Source organism: Schistocerca cancellata, chromosome 7 (assembly GCF_023864275.1).
Source record: "Schistocerca cancellata isolate TAMUIC-IGC-003103 chromosome 7, iqSchCanc2.1, whole genome shotgun sequence".
Classification (NCBI taxonomy): Eukaryota; Metazoa; Arthropoda; class Insecta; order Orthoptera; family Acrididae; genus Schistocerca; species Schistocerca cancellata.
The window spans coordinates 245,708,042-245,732,087 of record NC_064632.1 but is presented as its reverse complement, the minus strand read 5'-3'; the positions used below and the strand labels follow the sequence as shown (position 1 = coordinate 245,732,087).

At 40.3% G+C, this 24,046-nt stretch overlaps 1 protein-coding gene across 1 annotated transcript in view; it reads left to right on the top strand.

The window, feature by feature from the left end:
* Window positions 1-15,285: 15,285 nt before the first annotated feature.
* Window positions 15,286-24,046, top strand: part of LOC126092342 (dynein regulatory complex subunit 6-like) — a 47,601-nt gene continuing 38,840 nt past the window's right edge. The window contains exon 1 of the mRNA XM_049907881.1: window positions 15,286-15,580. The gene's annotated coding sequence lies outside the window, so the exon portion shown is untranslated. The remainder of the gene's footprint in view (window positions 15,581-24,046) is intronic.

The window sequence follows — 24,046 nt, the reverse complement described above, 5'->3', positions numbered from 1 at the left end:
GATATCGACCTTTTCCGCAATTGGTAAATGGTCCATTTTATCACGGGTAATGTACCTGTATAATGAAGCAAATACCATCCGCATTGGTGGAATGTTACATGATACCACGTACTTATACATCTGTGACTATTACAGCGCCATCTATCACAAAGTGAAAAAAGTGGTCCCACTAAGACATTCATATTTCTTTACGTACTACACGGATATGTAATAAAAAATGGGGGATCCTATTTATAAAAACGCAGTTGATATCCATTTGACCTATGGCAGTGCGATCTCGTGGGTCAACCATGCGCTATCTGGTTTCCCCCTTCAAGCTAGACGAGTTTCATTCTTTGTTTTTTTTTGTGTGGTGCTTATTTCGTGAGATCTTTGGCCTGGTCACTATCAATGGACCACCCTGTATACAAGTGTAATGAATTTTTACATTTCTGTAAGCATATTATAATACTATATATTTTCCTACTTTCACTATATTTCGTAAATATTGCAGTTGACTGCATTCTTATGTTTTCTATCCACCTTGGACCATTCCACACCCTTCCCACCTGAAACCCCCCCCCCCTCCCTCCTGAGTTTTCTGGTCTCTCTCCCATTCTCTCATCCCTTGCCAGCATTAATACACCAGTCTAATCTAATGGATGACTATCTATTCCTACCCAGCTGCCCGCCTCCCATTCCTCAGTGCTTTGTTTGTTGTTATATATCACAATCTCTTGTCACCTCCCCCCCCCCCCTATTTTGAGTATTTTGAGCCTGCAACCACACGCCTATGAGTAGGACTGTAGACGTTTCTTGCCCCCCACCCCACCACCCCAACTTTCTTCCACCTCTTCACTCTCATTTTGATTTTTCCTGCTTCAGCATTTAATCAACTGTGCACTCATATTACTACCGTCATTTTATTCGACCTCTCCCTATCCCCAACATATACCCTCCTCTAATACTGATTTTCCCACAGCTATTGTCTTTTACCATTGCCCCCCCCCCCCATGTATTTGATTTAAAACCCATTTCTCTCTCTCAATTACGCTGTTAACCGTCTGTAAGTTTTGGCTTAACAATGTATATACCTGTATCTCTCCCATCCCTCTTCAGCCAGCATCCATTTACCCGTCCCTCTCTTGAATCTTTAACTCCTATTGTTAACTTCTGTATTTTGTATTACCACTGACACTTACTATATTCTTATATGTGATTCACTGTCTTTAAATTTTATTTCATTTTGTTCCTTTTAGACTTCAGTTCCTCATCCAACTTAATGTAATCCACTTACAGTTGTTGACGATTGTATTTATACATGTTTATTGCAAAGATGATAGTACATAGTGCCACCCCAAAGATAATTATATATAGCCTGAATATTATAACACTAATAGCCATATATCTATGACACTTTGTCATTTTAGTATACAGATGTTCTATTTATCACACACTTTCATTTCACTGTCATTGTGTTTTAAGAACATGTGCTCATCATTTATTTACTGTTTCTACTAAATGTGATGTGCTTATTATTTACTAATCCATTACAAGATGGTGATTTTACATCTGTCTTTTTGTCGGCAGCCAATATTTTTTTTTAATTAATGCGAACTTTGAATTTGACAACATGTTAAGTGTCCTGTAATGTTTGTTAAAGACATAAAATGTAACTATATATTTCGTAATTATACACCAATTTACATTAACCATTCTGCCACGTGGGGTTAGCCGACAGTCTCAGGTGCTGCAGTCATGGACTGTGCAGCTGGTCCCGGCGGAGGTTCGAGTCCTCCCTCAGGCGTGGGTGTGTGTGTTTGTCTTTAGGATAATTTAGGTTAAGTAGTACATTTGAACATTAACCATTCAAGACATTTTACATCTTTTGAAATTTTACATGGTCTTACTGTATGCAATTTTTGCTTTTAGCAAATATTTGAAAATGGCATAAATGGCCAAAACCTGAATTGTACTTAAATAAACAATAAAACAGTCAAATGGCGGAGTATTCCTTTAAAAAATATTGTATGAGTGTTGTTCAGAAACAGCAAAAACTGTTTCATTCGTGTGTATCATTGTCCACTTCCCTACATACTGTTACATGATCTACAACTCAAAAGACGACACAGCTGAGCTGAAATAACAGTTTGCACTCCCCTGCAATCCTCAGTGTGTTGTGTGTGTGTGGTGGAGGGGGTGGGGGGGACGAGAGTAGAGTGAAATGTGTCAAATATGTTTTTAATATTTGGGATACATTTGGCTTTGTAGTACATTTAATCAGAGATCGGATTTTTTTCCAGTTTCTATTTAGTCTGTAACATAGTTCGAAGATATGCAGTAAATGCGATCATTATATACGTCAAAGTGTTACCACTAAGCAAAATGTGCTCTAGCCTACAAGAAAGAGGAAAATAAATACACGAAAACTGGAGAAAAAACGACGAAGAAGTATGTAGTATAATCGCTGATGTGTGGAAAATTCAGTACTTTTTGGGACACTTTTAAAGGCACTGGCTTACTATTAAGCCGTTCTAAGTTGCTATCACAGCAAAGATTTTCCACAACGGACTCGACAGATGATGAAGTTCCATATGAAACCCAAAGATGGTTGTGACTGTTCCAGATATTAAAAAAAAATGTGTGCATCTGTGCTGTGACACTTGTCGCAAACGAGCAAAAATGCCTCTTCGTTTTACTCTTCAAATATAGTGCGTCCGTTTTATTCCAAGTATCAAATGCAGATTGTTATGATGTTTACGAAGTGTCTAAACCAAATCAATGGCACCTACGAAGGGAATCTTTTTGTGCTAATGACGTAATGACATTCTAAACATACAAGGTGCTTTCGGCCAAACCTATGGTGTCCCGAGATCAAATGATCATGGTGGCTATGTCTGTTGACCATATACGATTTGTTCTGCGTATCCGAATGCTCGCTCCAGAGGTATATCTACTCCATGGTATCTACCACAGTCTAACATAACAGTCACGACACTTCGCCTCGATTTTGTTACCTACTGCGCCAGCAGCGCGCCAAGCAGCCAGTAAGTAAAACTGTTGATTTCGGCGCGATCGTGAAAGCGAAAGCGAAAGGGAATAGTAGTTGTTTATTTTGGTTTGTTCAATGGTTTTTACAAACGGAAGCGCCTATACAGGGTGGTCCCGAATTCATGGTACAAACTTTAATGGTAGGTGCAGGACATTGTAACAAGGATATATTGTATAGGAATGTATAGTCCCAGGTGACGCGGTGAGGCGTAAACAGGGGAAATAACGGCCGAAAGGAAAACGAAAGATTTTATTGAAATCGTTGTTGACAAGTGTCATGTTTACAGTAAGTGTTCAAAATTGCGTCCACCATGAGCGATACATGCTTGACAGCGTCGGTGCAGCGATTGGCGTACACGTTCAAAGATGCCTGGTATTTCACGCACACCTGCAGCAGCTACAGATATGCGAGCAACGAGATCCTCATCTGAGTCAACTGGAGTCTCATAAACAAGACTCTTAAGATGTCCCCATAAAAAGTAATCGAGGCAAGAGAAATCAGGAGATCGGGGTGGCCAAGGGACTGGTCCACCACGCCCAATCCATCTAGCACCAAACGTGGCATTCAGGTAATTCCGTACAGCAGTGCTGAAGTGTGCTGGCGCTCCATCGTGCTGAAACCACATGCGGTTACGAATGGCGAGCGGAACATCTTGCAGCAGTTCTGGTAACACTTCTTGCAGAAAAATACGATAGCTTTCGCCACAGAGTCGCGTGGGTAGTAAGTATGGCCCAATCAAAAAGTCGTTCACAATACCAGCCCACACATTAATACCGAAACGTTGTTGATACGCATGTGGACGCGTTGCATGTGGATTATCTGTTGCCCACACATGGGAATTGTGCGCATTAAAGACACCCTCGCGTGAAAATGTCGCTTCATCTGTAAATAGCACATGACCTACGAAATCCGGCTGCAACGCACATTGCTGCAACAACCACTGGCAGAAGTTCACGCGAAGAGGATAATCTGCCGGATTCAATGCTTGTACTTTTTGAAAATGGAAGGGGTGTAAGCGATTTTCATTTAACACTCTGCATACAGTCTGATGACTCACATGTACGTCACGCGCAACAGTTCTTGTGCTTGACTCGGGTCTATCAGCCACTATGTTCAAGATGCGTTCTTCCAGTCTTGGAGTGCGTACAGCTCTTAATCGACCAGCGTCATGTCTGTTGACGTCGAACGTACCTGTTTCACAAAGTTGACGATGTAACCGTTGAAAAATTCTATGATCCGGCATTCATCGATTAGGATACTCCGCGCGATACATTCGTAACGCAGCTCTGGCGTTACCATTTGCACGGCCGTACATGTAATGCATGTCTGCTTTTTCTGCATACGTAAAGTCACCCATCGTCTACGGCAGCACAATTGTGAATGGCGCTTGTCCCTACTGCGATACATCATGTTCATCTACTGCCCTCTACCGGCAGTGACACCAACCGATCACTCCATTTCTCTTTCCCCTGTTTACGCCTCACCGCGTCACCTGCGACTATACATTCCTATACAATAAATCCTTGTTACAATGTCCTGTACCTACCATTAAAGTTTGTACCATGAATTCGGGACCACCCTGTAGTGCAATAACTTGCAGCAACACCAAGAAGAAGACACCACATCTATCTTTTTTTTTTGGTTTCCTAAGGACCCTCAGAGCTATATACTGTAGGAACCGCCTGATGTCACAATGAAATCGCATAGTGGACTTTGGCGTTTATTCTATGAAGAATATTATTTACGATGTGTTTATTCTTTGGTTTTGTTCTAGCGCTATGCCATCTCTTTTTACATATCTTTGCTTTGGTATTGTTCCTGTGTTCAACGACATGCAAAACTAAAGTTCTATTCTTGAACGCATTACTCTCTCTCAAAAATAATTATTAATTAGCCTCAGTCTAGAACAGGTACATAAACAACTTGAAGCACTGAAGTTAGCATTGTAGATGCCTATTACTCCAACGTCAAACACGCGTGCGGCAGTACAAACCAACAGCCTGACGGAAAACATAAAGCACGTAAAAATTCGAACAACGCAGTTCCTGCCTGACAAACTGCAGCTATGGTTTGCAATTATTGAACTCACGTTTGCCCAAAGCAAGATCCATGATGAGCAGACGAAGTTCGCAATAAAGGCGAACGCGCTGGATGCTAGAGCAGCAACTGCAGCAGAAGATGTAATACTCCGACCTCCAGCAGAATGACCATATGTGGTGTTGAAAAACTTATTACTCACCAGAATGCGTAAACTGTTAAATCAACGCATACGGCAGGTGCTTAAAGAAGAAGCTATAGGCGACAGGACGCCGTCGGAATTTTGGAAGCATTTGCGCAGTATCGTCAACGCAGATGAATTGTCATATGCGACACTCAAACACACCTGGCTAGATCAATTATCAAGCACGGTAGAAGCCACACTAAGTAACTCATGGAAAAGACAACATGCAGATCCTCTTGGAGATAGCAGACAAAGTCCACGCGACCATAGACAATCCACAGATGGATTGCATGGCAATCTTTAACGGGGAAGAAGCGTCAGAAGTGATAGCAGCAATACAGAAGACTCAGTATACGGACGTCAACAAACAAATACAAGAACTAACACGACAGATGACATTATTGCAGCAACAGTGAGGCGTAGCGCTGTATAACGATCCTGCCTTGGAGGCGGTTAAGTGGGAGATGTGTCTTAGAGCTGTATAGTGACAGATGGTGACGCGAGACTGGACGCGCTCGTAGTTGATGTATCAGCCGATAGAGGACAATATTGGATAGGGACTGATTTAGTTTCGATTGTGCCCACTAGAGTGCACTAAAATAATAGAATGTTTTCCGTAAACTGTTCTAGTATTTTCATAAAGTGTTATTATGTCTTTTTGTGTATGTAAAATGTTATAAATGTGTTTTAGCAGTATGAATGATGCATGAGTGTGGATTAATGTTAATATGAAGATAATTGTTTAGCGAGTTATGTAGTAGGATTTAGTGTGGGAACATTTCGAAGAAGTATGGATATGAACAAAGGGGATTTTTGTAGAATAGATTTGTAAAGGAAGTTTATGGTAAAGGGAAAGTTAATTCAGGTATAAATAACAATAGTAAATAACTTTATGCATAAACAAAACTTCAGCATATTAGATAATTACGTCGGTAAAAAGGTGCAGTCGTTAGGTTTACTATTTTGCCATTGGTTATTGATGAAAAGCGCGGACTGACGCGGGAGAATGTTGTTTTGCTATTGGCTGTTGAGTAAACTGACCAATGGTAAAGCAATGTTCTTCGCGCGCATTCTCTGCTGGTAAAGAAGACTGAGAGTATTCTCGAGAAGAGTGGAAGCCCAGCCATGAAACAGATCGGACGTGTGTAGTAGTAGTTCCGATGGAAATGATAAGTTGCCGGATCTAGCAGTGTTTCATACATCAAAAGTATCATACGGCATAGTTATTCCGATGTGTGTGTAGAAATTTCGGAATTTTTAAGTGAATTTTGTGACGATATAAGACATATATTCCGCGTGGCGTATTGAGCAGGTCGGTGGCTATAAACTGTGACTGCATTTGGTACCGACAGACTTAATATTTGGCGAGCATTATCAATCAAAAACAATCAGTATTTTTGTAGCTATTACGTTTTCGGGAAATGCAACACCATAAACTTGCTAACGTGAGTGAAAGGGATTGTGAGTGACTGTGTTAAGACTAGCACGGACTTGGCAGTGATACTTGTTCACCTAAGTTTCAGAATATATTAATTGAGAACAAAATTTCCAAACTTTCATTTGTGTGAAAACTTTCACCCAAAACGTAGATTAGTGACTTTAATCGCAGCCTGGTTCATGTTGAAGTACAATAGGTTTCACTCGGCTTTCCTACTGATGATCTGCTGAGACAATTTTCACAGTTAGGTGCAGGTCCGTCGTAAAGGGACGGAAAGAACCGCGCCGCCGCAACAGGTCTCACAATTGTTACTGAATGAAAACAGCAAGGCCAACGGCGAAATTCAAACAGGACAGGTATGTTGGTACCACCAATGCTTCGCGGATAGAGCAACAGAGTGTTCGCAGCCATGCGCGTGAGCGGCGGCCAGCAGTAGGAGCAGCGGGCCGTGTAACACAGAAGAGCGCCTGCAACAACGAGGTGAGACAGACGCAAACTACGAACGAGTGAGTAACATCAGTAATTTTCGTACTACCTTCAAATGGCTTGATGTCAGAGATGCCAAGTCAAACTGTTGCTGCCTAATAGACTCCAGATCCGATGTGAGTGTGCTCCCCTTTATTGACTATTAAGGAACGGATAGCACTCCATTGATGCAATTAACCCAGGGGCGGGCAGGAATCCTGCACATGTGCGGTGCACTTGCACGCGTGCAGTTAAGAGGTGTTCTGCATGCATACAGGGGCAAGCTGGCCACCCGCTTATCTCCCATCCCCACCATACCTTCTGTCCGCTCCATCCTCTGTAATGCGTTTTGTTTCCTAGCTTGCTTTATTGAGTGAATGAATAAGGTTAGTAGGAGTGCTTGAAAGAAATCATGGTTTGAAAGAGTACCTATTACCTACGATACGTTTTATTTAATTATCACAGGTGGAGTTTACAATACGTTTAATATCTGGAACAAAATTTCTACGTACAGACAAACACAAACAGTTACGTAAATTTTCATCACTGATGTTTGCTCTTAACCGAGACTTATTAATTCAGCAAATGGTTTTCCAGCTCTCGCTATATTAAGCGCAGTCTTACAACTTGCACATACCGCTGGGCTATTATTGTTGTCGTCCTGAAAACTTGAAAACAGTGCTCCATAAAATGTTAAATCAGTTAGATGAGAGACATGACGAGAGAAAGTCGCAGATCTCTCGTGACAACAACAACTACGACAAATTCAAATGGCTCTGAGCACTATGGGACTTAACTGCTGTGGTCATCAGTCCCCTAGAACTTAGAACTACTTAAACCTAACTAACCTAAGGACATCACACACATCCATGCCCGAGGCAGGATTCGAACCTGCGACCATAGCGGTCGCGCGGTTCCAGACTGTAGTGCCTAGAACCGCTCGGCCACTCCGGCCGGCCAACTACGACAGATTCATCTGGTATCGTCAGATCGCTCTTCTTAAGCTCAGTCAATTTCCCATCCGCTCAGAATCCGACAATAAATTGTACTCGTCCTTGTGAAATTTATTATACTGGCCTTCAATACTAAACTTCCGTTGACCAGCGAGAATACTGCCACATATTAAACATTTCGAATTTTCACGTTTTTGCACAAAGAAAAAATGATTCTCCCATTACTTTTTAAAAGATAGCAAATCTCCACTTCTCCGTTTCTTGAAGTACAACGTTCACTATATAGTGCTCGCTTCGCATCAACGTCCGCAGCTTAGCCTGGCACTACACTGCCGCAACCTGCCGGCTGTCGCCACAGCCGCGGTCGACGCCTGCACGCGAGCAGCACACGTGCAGCGCTGTGCGCTCATGAGCCGCGTGCAACGTTTGGCCGCCCCTGAATTAACCGCAGCAAATAAGTTTGTTGCTCATGGCACACGTAAAATCGAAGTCGCTTTAGATTTCTCACAAAGCAGTCAGTGGATCTTCATTCTGGCAGAGGTGTCAGAGGCGATATTGGGTGCAGACTTTCTTTGTGACATGCACATTACCATAGATCTTGCTAATGCACAGATTAAACGAAATCAAGAGACAGTAGATGGCATCACGGAACGTGACACTTATCGCGCTGGCAAGCATAACTGTGACGCCTTGTCATACACCGTAAATCATAACACGGTCGCAGAAAAATCTGCAGTAACTCACAAAATGGTTCACTACATTTAAACCACGCCCGGTCAGCCAATACATCAACAACCCCACAGATTAGCACCCTTTCGGTTCATGGTAGCAAAAGCAGAATTCGAGGCATTACTGGCATCAGGTGTCGTACGTAGATAAGACAGCCTGTGGGCGTCACCCATACATTTGGTAAAGAAAAAAGATGGGTCGTGGAGACCATGTGGTGATTACAAGAAGTTAAATGCACGTACTATACTAGATCGTTACCCAGTCCTAATATTCGCGATTTCACAAATAAATTAGCTGGGGCAACGATCTTTAGCATTATTGATTGTAAAAAAGCTTATCACCACATACCGGTCGCAGAAGAAGACATACCGAAAACAGCACTTACAACACCTTTCGGTTTATTTGAATATGTCCGATTGCCTTTCGAGTTAAAGAACGCAGCTCAAACATGGCAGCGATTTATTGGTGAAGTGTTGCGCGGGTTGAAAGGATGCTTCGCGTATACCTCATCAACGATGGCAGAAGCACACGAGAAGCAACTGTCTGCAGTGTTTGTCTGCATAAACCAGTAAGGAATAATAGTCAACAAAGCAAAATGCGAACTGCGAAAATGGCAAGTGACGTTTCTAGGATATGAAGTTGCAGCGGAGGGCATATGCCCACGAGAGGACAAGGTAGCAGTAATCGACAACATGAACCACCCGAAGACTTACCATCAACTCAAAAAATTTTTGGGCGTGGTAAATTTCTATAGACAGTATTTGCCACGAGCTGCACTATAGTTCAATTCTTTTATCTTGGCGGTTCGCGCATGCCCGCCCAGGCGCAAGAGACTGCTGCGTTGCCAGTTGCATGCGCCAAGCAAACTTACGTTTAGGGGGGAGCACGCAGTTTGAAGTAAAGCCAACACGGCCGCATTAACCCATTCGCTGCTACAGAGACGTGCTCCCCGCATTCCGTGCTGTGTGCGATTTTGTCATCACTGTGCACTGTTCGCCTGTGTAGACACATGGTGTTCCGACTGCTTTGACACACTTATCATTCGATTTCACAAAAACTATTTGGCCCAAAAATTTGATTTTTACATATCTTCTTGACTGATACCTTCCCCCCATAAATGACTTAATTTTGTTTCGATGTTCAACGCAGTTATTGTGCAGCATTAAATGTAGTAAACCACAGCACGAAATTTTGAAGAGTTTGCAGAGGTATAAGTCCATAGCGTATACTTTCTGTATGGTTGATTTCAGTTGCTACTAGAAATTTCAAAAAATTACATTCAAACGAATAAAATTCATGAAGTAAGACACTTCGATATTGTTTTTCAATGAAGAAAATATTACGCATCAAACAAGGTTTGAACTCGGAACCTTTCACTAAGCAGCCAAACACTTTAACCATTACACTAACACAGCTCTTCATTCAATAGACTTCCTGAAGGACTTTAAACTAGGACGCAAAATACCGACAAACACTGTTGGTATGACTGTGAATTACTCACATTTCTTCGAAGTACAATAGGAAATAAACAATTGCCGCTGTTCTTTATTGAGAAAAAGCGGTTAGTGAGAATGATACAAACACCTTTCCTTGCTAGCGCCTGAATTAGGAGGGTTATTGCTTGTTTGGTTTAATTAATTAATAGAATATGAAGCAATTGTTATAAAGAATGCTTTTTCCAAACATTCTATAAAAGAAATTCTTCTATCAAGACATTGCTTTCGTTCAGTTACTTTATTTATGACTGAACGTTTCTAAAACTGAAGACACTCGTCCGTGCTCAGTACAGCAGTCGAGCTCTGGCAACGTCGTTCTCTCTTCATTGGCTGACTGTGTTTTGTGAAGACAGATGGGCAGAACGAACCTAAACTCGGCCGCCGTCATAAATGATGCGCACTTTAGTACAAGCGCCCTTGACAGACGCTCTAGCAGGTAAAAATGCAAATGGCAAACAACGTTGCAATGGAATGTGGACATGGAGAGAGCATTTCAACACATGAAGGCCGACTTACGAAGAGTAGTACTCATTACTCAACCTGTACCAAAAGTACCTCTGTCAATAATAGTCGACGCCAGCCAAGACGCGTTGGGAGCCGTACTGCACCAGAAAGTAAATGACAAATGGCAGCCTTTGGGTTTTTTCTCACGAAAACTGACAGACCCATAAAGGAAATGGAGCACATATGATAGAGAACTATTAGCGATATATGAAGCTATCTGGTACTTTCTCTCGTATGTAGAGGCAAGAGGATTTACTGTATACACCGACAATAAACCAACAACCTTTGCATTCAGTAAGTCACAGGATAACTTTTCTCCACGTCAATTTCGCCTCTTAGAATACATCAGTCAATTTATGACAGATATCAAGCATATCAAGGGAGACGAAAACATAGTCGCAGATTTCCTGTTGCGGGTCTCGGTTATTTCACAAACCACAGACTACGATAAATTAGCCTCAGCACAAGCTAATGACGCACAACTCCAACAGTACTTACAGAACGTAACAATCGGACTTCAGTTAAAATTGATCCAGCCGGCAGGCGCGAATGTGAAGATATGGTGCGACATAGCTACAAACAAACCCAGGCCTTTCATCCAAAGGCAACTACCGAAAGAGGTCTTCGACAGCATATATGGACTCAGTCATCTGGGTAGCAGAGCAACTATCAAACTACTCACAGAACGTATTGTCTGGTCGAGTATAAGGAAGGATTGTCACGGTTGGGTAACAACATGCATGCTGTGCCAAAGGAACAAGATTGGATGGCATGTACATAAAGCAGTTGGAGATTTTTCCCCAGTATCAAAGAGGTTCTCCCACGTTCATTTGGACATTGTGGGCCCTATACAAGATGGGCAGAAGCTTCTCCACTACCGGACATTTCAGCACAGACAGTAGCTCAAGTATTTTTGGCTTCTTGAATCTCCCATTTTGGATGTCCACTATACGTGACAACCGATCAAGGAATACAATTTGAATCCACTTTATTCCAACAATTATTCAAGCTTTGTGGATTCCACCATCACAGCACCATCACTCAGCGAGCTATGGCACGGTTGAGCAGTGGCACGGTACATTAAAGACAGCATTGATGTGCCGTAAGGACAGCTGGACTTCAGCGTTGCCAGTGGTGCTGCTAGGTCTCCAAACTGCCTGAAAATCAGACCCAGGAGCATCCATGGCTGAACTGGTTTATGGAGAGAACCTCAGGCTGCTGGCAGAATTTTTCGTTGAACCGACAGAAGCGACAGTGGGCAACATGCCTTACATCTTACAACAAGTCCACAGCCACATGGCACAGCTATGACCGACACCTAGCTCTGGACATGGCCCCAACACGCCATTTGTTCACAAGCAGCTTAGCGATTGCCCTTATGTGTGGCTGAGGACAGACGCTGTACGAACACCTCCTCAGCCGCCATGTACTGGGCCATATAAAGTACTCACGAGAGATGAACATACGCTGCAGATAAATGATGACGGGAAGCGACAAACAGTTTCCAATGAGAGAGTTAAACCGGTGCACATGTGGCCACCAGCTGACGAAGAAAATCAAGACACCAGTAAAGAACCGCAGCCTACACAATATGACGAAGAGGTGGTGAATATCAGACGAGATGATCTTATGAAAAAAGACCCTGTTTACCTTTATAATAACGTTAAGTTTTGTTCGCTACTTAGAACCGAACAAGTTGACAGTAATAAAATGTTGTGACTGCACTACCCACGTTGTTCAACGTCTCAAATATGCCACCTCAAGTGATGATGAAAAGGAAACTGTCACAAAGGTTCGACAATCCGTCTAAAGCTGTAAAACAGTCCTATGGCACAGAAGCAGGCAGTTCAACTCTCCATATATCAGTGCCAGATTCATCTGAATCGTCAACACAGACCTGTTTCACGATGAAGTGGTTAGATTAAGTGCAGTTATTGGTCTCTTGGCAAAGCGTGTGAAGCGTTGGAGTATGTAGATCGCTAGACTTCGTGCACAACTATTACGGGACAAGGAAAGTGCCTGTCATTTTAAGTACAGACAGCAACAGAAACTGTATCAAAAGGATCAAGTGAAGAAGGACAAACAAATTTTGAAAATTATAGGATTGCAAGATGGGAAGACGAACGAGAATAAGCTATTTACTCTAAATCTATTATATTACAGCACTTGGGCATACAGAGTTTGCCAGAATGTTTACTGCTTCCATCGGTGCGTACATTACAGAGGTATGTGAGAGGTATACAAATAAAATGTGGGATAAGTAGCAATATTTCCACCTTTTAAAGCATAAGGTATAGCATTTCTCAGATACTAATAAACAAGTGAATACTGCATTGGATGAAATGTCTCTAATGGCAAATTTAACATACGACAGCACTTACGGTGGCGTTATTAGTTTTGGGGACTTGGGGTTTATACGCACAGCATATTTCTCCCACTATTTGGCAGTTGCTTGTCCCACTTAGAATTACAAATTATTTCAGCAAGAGTGCTGAGCAACCGAGCTGACATCTTTTCTTCATCCAGTCACGAATCGAAACACTTTTCTAATCTTTTTCTTATGCAGCAATTCTGCGCAACAGGCTTTAACTCCATCACAACTCGTGCGACGTGCAGCTGCCAAAACTTTCATGTCAGACACGACTCAGGAACCCACAAAACGACGAAACTGAAGTGTGTACTGGTTTCGCCATGTCGACAGTCAAATATGAAACCATTTGCGTGCAACTCATTCCACGCAACGAGTGGCACAACCCAGTATCGTCGTGTAAACGAGGTTTAACATGACAGTCGCAACACTTCACACATAAGAAGAACCTGTTGCCACATTATATTTAATGTATCTACAGGTGACAATGACTAAACCGCAGTATGCCTGCGGAACAATAAATGGGGCGGTGTCTTTTGCACGTAGAGGTACATGTTCGTGCTTCTTACGTGTCAGTCTGTGTGTTTATATTCTTTTGATATCAAAGTGGTAAGCTGCAGTTCTAACGTAGCAAGTGTTTCTTCATGAATGTGTTGTTGTTTGCCACTGGATTCACGATTTTTATCCCAACTCGCGCTTATTTTAGAATAATTTTTAGAAACTTCTATGTCTTCTGATATTAGACAATCTCTTGCGGCAAAAAAATAATTCAAATATTTCGTAAATCACGTACGAAAGGGACGCAAAACAAACATTGTGCTTACGACGCATCTAACGTTCTCCTTTCTCGCCCCTTTCAGCGCTAGTGTCGCTCCAGCTGTCAAACGGTAACAACATTTACAGCAGTGTGTTGCGACTGTCATGTTAAGCCTAGTTTACACGACGATATTGGGTTGCGCCACTCGTTGCGTGGAATGAGTTGCACGCAAATGGTTTCATATTTGACTGTCGACACGGAGAAACCAGTACACACTTCAGTTTCGTCGTTTTGCGGGTTTCTGAGTCGTGTCTGAAATGAAAGTTTTGGCAGCTGCACGTCGCACGAGTTGTGATGGAGTTAAAGCCTGTTGCATGGAATTGCTGCATAATAAAAAAATAAGAAACGTGTTTCTATTCGTGACTGGATGAAGAAAAGACATCAGCTCGGTTGGTCAGCACTCTTGCTGAAATAATTTGTAATGGAAGACCCAAGAAGTTCTTTTAATTATCTTAGAATGTCACCAGAACTGTTCACGTTTCTTCTAAATAGAGTTAATTTTGCGATAAGGAAAAAAGATACTGTAATGCATGAAGCACTTCTCCAGAACTGAAATTACATAGCACATTGCGTGCATTACAATCGAGAACACTCGGCATAGTATAAGATGCGGATTTAGTTGGTGATGACACTTTTCCATTAACACTAATAATTATTAACATTATCAGCAGTGATTATTCGAACAGGCCGCATTAAGAAGAGAATGGTTTGCAGACTACTCTCTTGAAGATAGATCTGTACAGTGGCAATACTTCGAAATTCAAACATATGTGAATGGAAAGCACTGCTGCGACGTTTTAAATAGGTGAATATTGAATAAAGAATACAGAGTCTTGATTTGTGTAGCCTTCCCTCCTGTCAACAATATTCCACAGCTAGAATTACATTTGCTTGTATTTTTCTTAATTCAGTTGTATATGTGCTTCTAATTCAATAAATTTTGCCCTGCAGCTCAGATATTGTCAAACTTTCTGTGTTCTGATTGCACGTGAAGGTCTCAGGGACAGCAATATATTGCTTATTTTTGTAATCATCATCACTGAAATCCCACAAGCACCAATGCAAAGTATAGATATCCAAAAAGCGAACATTATTCTTCGTTCCTCACTGCATATTTCAGTTTGTCTACACTCTATGAACCCACATAACCTCAAAACTCATACAACTACTGTCGCCAAAGTTGGAACACGCCGGAAGAGTTTAGTTTCACCGACTAGCAGCGCAAAAGTGCGGCACGCATGCGCAGTGGCCGATAGCGCAGTTTCCTGCAAGTGTCGTCGTGTAAACTAGGCTAACTTTGGTATCTACTGCGCATCTCTGACGGGAATTTAAAGTATGTCTGAGAGTTTATGACGTATATCTTTAGCGCTTTGACGTTTGCAGGAAATGTCAGTCGAATGTTTTGGTTATATGCCAGCCGACAGCTGTGGATTTTGAAAAGAAGTGAAGCATGTTGTTTTGTTAATAGCGTCCATTCGTGAACGCCTAAGGGTGTTCAGTTAATTAGATTTTGGGCTCTGAGATGCCTCAAGAGGTCGCAATCTCCTAAGTACGGGTGGTAAGAAACACAATTTTCTTAATACTGTCCGTGATCTGGATAAAGCATGTTTGATCGTTAGAGATTATACGACTAAAAAATGGAAATACAGCCGCAAAGAGATAAGTTTTCACATGTTTGGATCCACCAGAAATTTGGATTATTTTTAAAAGTTTATTAGTAAATGTGCATATTTTGTGTAAGTACTGCTTTTGTATTAAGCTTTGAAAGAATTACCATTAGTTAAGGTTAATTGTTGGTATATTCTTTTGGGTATTGAAATAAAAGAAGCCTTCGTTGGTATTTACGTAGTTAGGGAAAAGCTACCGTTTCAAGTAACGCCTCAGTTGAAATGAAGGTAATATTGAGAAGAACGTTGTTAGAAAACTGCACGTTCAGTAACTTGTATATTTCAGGAAATCACGTGTAGTGGAATATGCCAAAATTGCATAAATTTGTATTATTAGACAAGAGAAAGAATTAAATATATAAGAAAATAGGCAAGCCACATGGTATTTGGTTTGATTGGCGCAAAAAATTGTCCATTAATCTTCGGCATGTAAACGTAAGAAGTCAAATCGTTTTGACTGATGTTTAGGCATGTAAAAGCAGCCGATTGCCAGGTTCGTACGTGAAATTGAGTCGTCATAGCTGTGTGTCGAAAACTAATGCAGTCTGAGCTCGTGCATTTCATGACCTTATGTTGATATAACCGAAGCAGTCGAAGTGTTGAAGAGGCCATTCTTTCCTTTACTTGTAAGAAAGAGCTAACTTATTTTAGTAACCGCAATAGAAAAAAGCATTAAAAATGAGATTAGGTGTTTTTGATTAGCAACAGTGACCATCTATATTTGAAAAATTTGCGTAAAAATACACACTTGAAACGTGGACATGTAGTTGTATGTTTCAAGTTAAGCTTTTTCTGTTTTGTAAGTATAGATTTTTGTTTCTGATAAGAAACTGATATTGTTGACACTGGTGTATGGAAGTGTGTTGTGCAAGGAGACATATTTCTTCAGGAATTCATAATGTAAGGTTTTCTATCTACAGCTTGTGAAATCCCCAACTGTGTGAAATCCCCAACTGTGTGAAACGATTTCTTAAGCCAGATTTGTATGATATTTGAATGTTGTTTATGAAATAGATCGGGCAACAAGTTCAAGAGATGCTGAAAGTGTACTAGTTTGTCTACACGTTTCACACAGCTTCACTTCTGTGGAGACTAGACAAAAGTCTGCAGACAACTCAAGGCATTCAGGAATACACTGACAAGACAGAAGTAAACGTGCCAAGACAGAGTTAGTGGTAGTCAGAGGATTAAAAAGACAAAGTCAGACCTGCTTGAGAGTAGTCATGGGGAAGGGGGAATGTTTGAATTAGTAGAGAAGTCCATAGTTAAGGAATACCAGTGTTATGAAGAACATTTAAATGCAGAGCTATAAGAGTCATTCAACCGTATGGAGGGCTCATGCAAGGGTGAGAGTGATGCATCGCCCCTCCTGTGATTGGACCACAAACGGTACAGTCTGCAGCAGAGTCTCTGGTTATTTGCATGACCAGTTTTCCCGAAGCATTCAATGTAACCAGAACAGTATCTGCACAGTCCCCATGATTTCCAAAATTTTCACTAGGTAAATGTTTCCAGAAGATACAGTAGTCGAATAACATACTTGCAGTAAAAAAAAGAGAAACAAAAAATGGCAGAATGTTTAATACAAAGTTTAATGTACGTAATACATAATTGAACTTGTCTGCCAAAATATAATGTTGTTCGATTGTTATATGTTTTAGCGTTAATCATCCAAGGACCATCTCATAAGTATATAGGAATTTTTATGGTAATACATTGCAAATCGCTTGCTCAAAATATACAACACACAAAATACATAACATGCTGTGCAAAGATAGGACAGGTAGCACCCAAGGCCTTCATTAAGGATTCAGCTGTGATTTATTGAAAATCCCATTAAACCCAATTCTGGATGACAAGACAGAACAACTCCATCCTTCCAAATACGAAGTCAGTCTCTTAAAAGCTGCAGTGCCTCATTCGGTAGGCCTGTGGTTTCGTTCATCGTCACGCACAGTAACATCTGCCGGTGACTCCTGGACCGTAAAGATCGCGCTGTTCCCCTTGCACTAACTCCAGTCTGTTTAGAAAGCTGACTCCACACCTGCGCTCATTCAACTATGCTCCTCAGACCATCTGAAGTGCTGAGTTGGTATCCCACATTATGAGTGTGATGTTGAACTCAAGAGAATGGCAAGACATTAATATTGTGGACTTGACACAGGATTTCCTCATGAAAGCTGTAAATCAGGATTGTGTATTGAAATGTTGCAGGGTAGTGGTATCCCCTTTCATTATTACCCTCTACTCTAAGCCCTCTTAGTGTTAATTGTGTAGTATGAATTACTTATGACGAATGTTGTAGCTACTCTTTTTGAATTGATATAGGCCTATTTTAGTAATCTTTATTTCCTATGGAAATTTATTTTTTGGTTTCGTTTGTTGATAAAAATGCTGTTTTGAGTTTTTTTCTTGTTTTTCCTGTAGTAATTGTAAGTGCAAACTCCCTCTTGTTCCATGAAAATGTATAGAATTGTTAGTGAAATACCTGGTAATGTTGTCCTTGACATGCACTACAGATTGGTAGTTGTACTCATTTGGTGCAGTAAGAATGCCCAGTTTTTTTTAAATAACTCTTTACAATGAGCCCGACTACAACTTCTAATTATTATTCTTGTGACCCTTTTCTGCAGTTTAAAATTTATCCATATTTTGTCCGTTTGATCCCCAGAAAAGAAACACACAACTATGAATTGAGTTGTCACCACACAAGACATTGGCTGTTACAAACTGATATTGAAACCCTAAGATCATAACATGCTGCTGAAATTCTTTTTGGCAGTAGTATTGTGTGTTCATCCCACATCACTTGCTTTTCAATCTCCAATCTGAAAAACTTTGTGTTTGTTCCACAAGCTACAGATTTATCATCTGTGCTTAATGTTACAGAATTGTTGTCCCCCTTTATGCTGATGTGTATAAGATTCATTTTCTTTATGTTCAATGTTAATGTAGTATACCATGCCAAATTCTCAACAGCCTTGAGGGTTTCATGTGTTTCCTCAAATAGGAGCTCTGGTGTTTTATCAGTGACTGGAGATGTTGCTGTCATCAGCAAAGAGATCATGCCTTATACTGTCTGGAAAATCATTGATATACAGAGTGAGTCACATAAGATGTAACACCCCTTTTATTTCATGAGCGGTTTTAGATACCGAAGTGAGTTTTTCGGCAAATGATAACACACTAAGGGACATGTACTCTGGTATGGTGTGTAACAAAGAATTTTAACTCTCGTATAGGTTGAATACCGGAGCAAGTATGATTTTTTTTTTTAATGGAATGTTATGGTTTTTTTTCAGCATCCCAAAGCAAAGACAAGTACAGTGATCTCATTCTTGTTAATTTTGAGGCTTAAGCTCTTCTCAATAGATTGTGATAAATATTCTAACATTGAAAAACAGGTCGGCCGAAATCAACTATTGCATTGTAAACCGCCAGATGTTGTTGTATAAAGTCTTTTGAGTTGTTAATGGTATTTACTTTAGAACTAGCAGGAACTGTGTTGTCTATCAGTTGGTCATTTTTACTTTAACATTTCTTGAATGCAGAAATATACACCAATGAGAAGAAATTAAACAAGCTACTTTTGTATGGTGAATGTCAAACAAATGCTGTTGAAATGGTACTGGAAAATTGCATGATGCAACAATAGTTGTTTCCACAAAATTCAGTTATGAATGCAGATATGGAATAGTTTTCCTAAGCCCCATTTGATGTGTCAGAAACAAGTATTTGCTGTAGTTCCATATACACAAATCATAGCTGACCCTGTATCTGTGTCGTACAGGAAATGAGGTTTTATCTTCATAGCACACTGTCTTGCTGCGTTAGCCGTAGCAATGGAGACTGATGAGAGCTGTGCTTGGTGTTGTTTACACAGCATAACTGACTGGCTGCATTGCTTTCCAGTTTTAGTTCATTTCTCAGACTCTTTTGCAGAAGGTTTCAATGTCAATACTAACAAGTGCTGTATCACTGTAATTATCTTACCAAGAGCTGTTGAATGCAGTTATGAAAAGTATAAGATAAAAAAAAAAATATTTTCATTATCCATACAAAATGTTGTGGGCCCCCATCAGTGTACTATCAATTGCAGAAAACATTTTGATTACTGGAACTGTTCAGGAAATAAAAAGGGACTTAAATCTTATGTGACTGACCCTGTATATTAAGAACAGAATTGGCTCCACTACCCTAGTCTGAAGAACACCTATGTTTGTTTCTTGTCTGACAATTGTATCACTAAAAATTTATCAGCAGCAGATGTGTGAACTACACCTTTTGCACCAGTTTTTCAGATAAGGCTGGAACCACTCATTCACTGTTCCTTGTATAACTCTTGCTCATTAAAAAAATTCTTCTGAAAGCTAGCAGAATTTTTATCCTCTTTGTGTACTTCTTGAATGACTCAATGCTTAATGCGTCTGCTATTCAGTGAGTGTCCTCCTTTAGTCCTGAATTATTTAGAGAGACCACAAACATTTTTAGGTCACTAAAAAGTAGTAACCTCATTGGTGGTGATTGTATGTTGGCCAAAATACTAAACTAGCTTGATAGTGCCCTACCTTGAGTTACAGTTGTAATCAGTATCACCTGAGAGATTGAAGTATCTGATGTCAAGTGGTGGAGTATGCATTACCTGTCTAAGTAAGTTTATTACATCTGCTTTTTGACAGAAATATTTTGTCTCCTTGCTTGCATCTACTGTAAGGAAGAATTCATTGAATTTAATAGTAAATGAATTTAATTTCACATTAGCTATACCTTTGGTGCTGTCATCTCATAGGTTGATATCATTTGCCTTGCCAAGTTTATTCATTTATGCATCTTAATGCTCCTAATTGTCCTTTGCTTGTTCTTGCAATTTTTAATGTTTTGTGTTAGATTATGGTTTTTGTCTTCTTGGTGACATACTGAAAAATTCTGCGGTACTGCTTACAGCACATTTTTGTCCCCATTAGAGCTATTCCTTCATATTACATAAAGTTCTCCCTCTTTCTAGCACAAGATGTTCTGATCTCAGATGTTGGTCACTCGTTTTCTCAGCTTCCATTATAAATGTCTGTGACTTTGTGAAAGAAACTGGACTCATAATGTTACAAGAATAATTTTAGGAAAAAATTATATTTCTAATTTCTTTTATGTTCTTGGTAAACTATTCTGTTTTTCATCCTGTAAATTCTCTGTGAAAAGTGTAACGGTCAGCATTTACATTTCAGAAAAATTTTACTTCTTTTTTAAATGTGACTGACAGGGATGTATTAGTACTGCTTAATTCTGAAGTAAAGCAGTACCATCATAAAGACTTTAGGATTATCTTCTAAATTATGACAATGTATGATAGGAGATAATGTACTGTAAAGTATCTTCATTATCCAGAATGAGGTTTTCACTTTGCAGCAGTGTGTGCACTGATGTGAAACTTCCTGGCAGATTTAAACTGTGTGCCAGACTGAGACTTGAACTCAGGACCTTTGCCTTTCGTGGGTAAGTGCTCTACCGTCTGAGCTACCCAAGCACGACTCATGCCCCATCGCCACGAACCTTCCTGGTAGATTAAAACTGTGTGCTGGACCGAGACTCGGGCGAGCGCTTGCCCGCGAAAGGCAAAGGTCCCGAGTTCGAGTCTCGGTCCGGCACACAGTTTTAATCTTCCAGGAAGGTTCATATCAGCACACTCTCCGCTGCAGAGTGAAAATCTCATTCTGAAAAGTGGATTACCAGCTACCTTATTCTACCTACCTCAGCACCTTTAGAAATTTTACCAAAAATTTTGACTTGTGAACGTATTTACACTTTTTTATGTTGAGAAAGGAGGAGACAGTGGGTAAGGGGGGGGGGGAGTAGTAAGTACTGGAAGATAATATACAGTGGCTGTGGGAGAGGAATAAAGAGAAGGAGAAAGTGGATGTGGTTGAAAGCCAGTGCTAATGAGACAGGCTATGAAAATGACAACCAGGAAGAGAGATGTAGTGACCATGAAGGGACGGCAGAAGTGGGAAGGAATGAATTAGATATTAGCAGTAAGAGAGAACATAGAGAGGCAGTGATAGCGAAAGGAGGTGGTAGTGGTAGGACAGAACAAGGCGACTGTGGCTTTGAAACAGGAGCCAGTAACAGTTAGACACAAAAAGATAATGAAAATGAGATGAGCGGAATGAGTGAGAATGGGCATGTGGAAGTGGAAGGGTGTCAGCAACTTTCAGCAATGGCCTACTGGATGTGACTGAGTTACATTTAGGGGTGAGTTTCATGTTTAAGAGTGCGAATATGTTCACATGCCAAAATTTTTGGGGAAAACTTTTAAAGGTGCTGAAGGAGGTGGAATGAGACAACTTGTACCCCACTTTTCAGTCAGTCTTTTAAACAGCAGCATAATTTCCTTTTTTTGTGCTCTAATAGGAGAATTTTTCCACTGGTAAAAATCATATGTATAAATGGTCCATGATGTAGTTTTATTTTATAATGGCCAATTTGTATCGTTTCTTTATCTGAAAGTAGTCAGCTTTGTTAAACTCTCCTTTGATCTGCTGTAAAAGATCATTAAAATTTCTAAGCTACAGAGGATGAATTGAAACCAGTTGTGTGTACTTCCACAACCATTTAAGTTTCACTTGTGTCCATTAAATAGTTGAAGACAATATTTATTAAATATACGAAAAGCAGATTTATAAATATGTCACTCTTCATTAATATAGACACAGATGGACTGGAAGTTGGACTACTTGTTGATTTGAAAGCATTAACATTTGACTCATTTCTAATGGAGTTTTTCACATTTCTGTGTGAAATTTTTTTGTCTGTAGTTTTAACCATATTCCATCATGGTCTGATATTGATTTCTCTACATTAATTATATACTTCTAGATATGATAACTGTCCTGTTGTTTACTGTTTGCGTATGATATACAATGTGCCCTGAGAATGTTGGACAAATGTGTGTGTTTTGTTGTTTCAGGCCTAATATTTGTAACTATATTTCCAAAAATTAAAATCCTGTGGTGGCTGCAGTTTTACAAATGAGAAATTATATACTTTAGTGTACTTGGAAACTGCTCTGTATTATTTCTGGGGTTACTGCATACAGATACTGAATTGTTTCAAGCTTGGCAGTATTATAGAAACTGACTCGTTAGTTTCAATATAGAAATTAAAATGTTACTAATTTAATGATTGGTAAGGTTGCTACATTAGTCAGGAAGTGTTATTCGTTTAAGAACATAGACATTAATGAATTTTATGTAGAGCAGCATATGACCACATGTACTGAAGTAGAATTTTATAACAAATCCTTTTTAGTAGTACATGGATACTGAGCAGCTGGAAGACCTTTTAATCTGTCCAGCAATCATTTAAAAACTATATTGGCCTATTTAGCAACTATTTGGCAGAAATTGTTGTTGCTGGAAATTTTCTTAAAAAACTGTTCCAGTAAAATATTATTTACATTGGTAACATTATCATTCAACTAAATTCCTTTCATAAATTTTCCAACTAAGGTAGCTGACTGCTCAGCACACCTTTTATAATATCTTTATATAAAGGTCCGATGAATGACAATAGTCATTGGCCGCTGACTATGAGACACAGTTTTCCCCCTGCAGGTCTGGGGGTTACAATAGGGCCGAGGTATTCCTGCCTGTCGTAAGGTGACTAAAAGGAGTCTCACATGTTTCAGCCTTTATGTGATGGTCCCCTGTAGGGTTTCACCTCCATTTTTCACAATTTTCCTGAAGAACGAGCCAATTTGGGAAGGGGGGGGGGCTAAAACATCTTAGCTCTGACCCGCCACTGCCCGCACCGAAACTAGGTTTATTGTGCGGTATCAGTCCCTGTATATCTATTAAAGCCAACCAGTGCCCTTTACCAGTCCTTTGTTAGACACAATTTCTTCAGGTCTAGTTTTCCAAAAGATTCTGTATCTTTTACTCTCCAGTGCCATGCATTTGAAGATTAGGTGTGATGCAGTTTCTTCACCCTCATCACAGATCCTACATTATGGTCCTCTTCCCTTATACCCATTGTGTGTAGGTGTGTTTTGAAATTGCCATGGCCAGTCATTAGTCCAGTCATGAGTTTGATCTCTTTCCTGTTCAATCCCAGGATTACAGAGCTTCTTTTAAAACATGGCTTGGGTATCATTACCTTACCATTTTTTTGTTTATGGACCTTGGTCCAATATCCTACGTGCCGTTTCCTAAGCCAGTTCTATAGTTCTAATTAGATCATAGCCTTGGTGATTGTCAGGACAGGTTCCGGTCCAATAAATGGAGTTGTTGCCCCCCATCCTAGCCAATCTATTGGCTTGTTCATTGCCACAGATCCCTGAGTGGCCAGGGACCCTCACTAGGTTC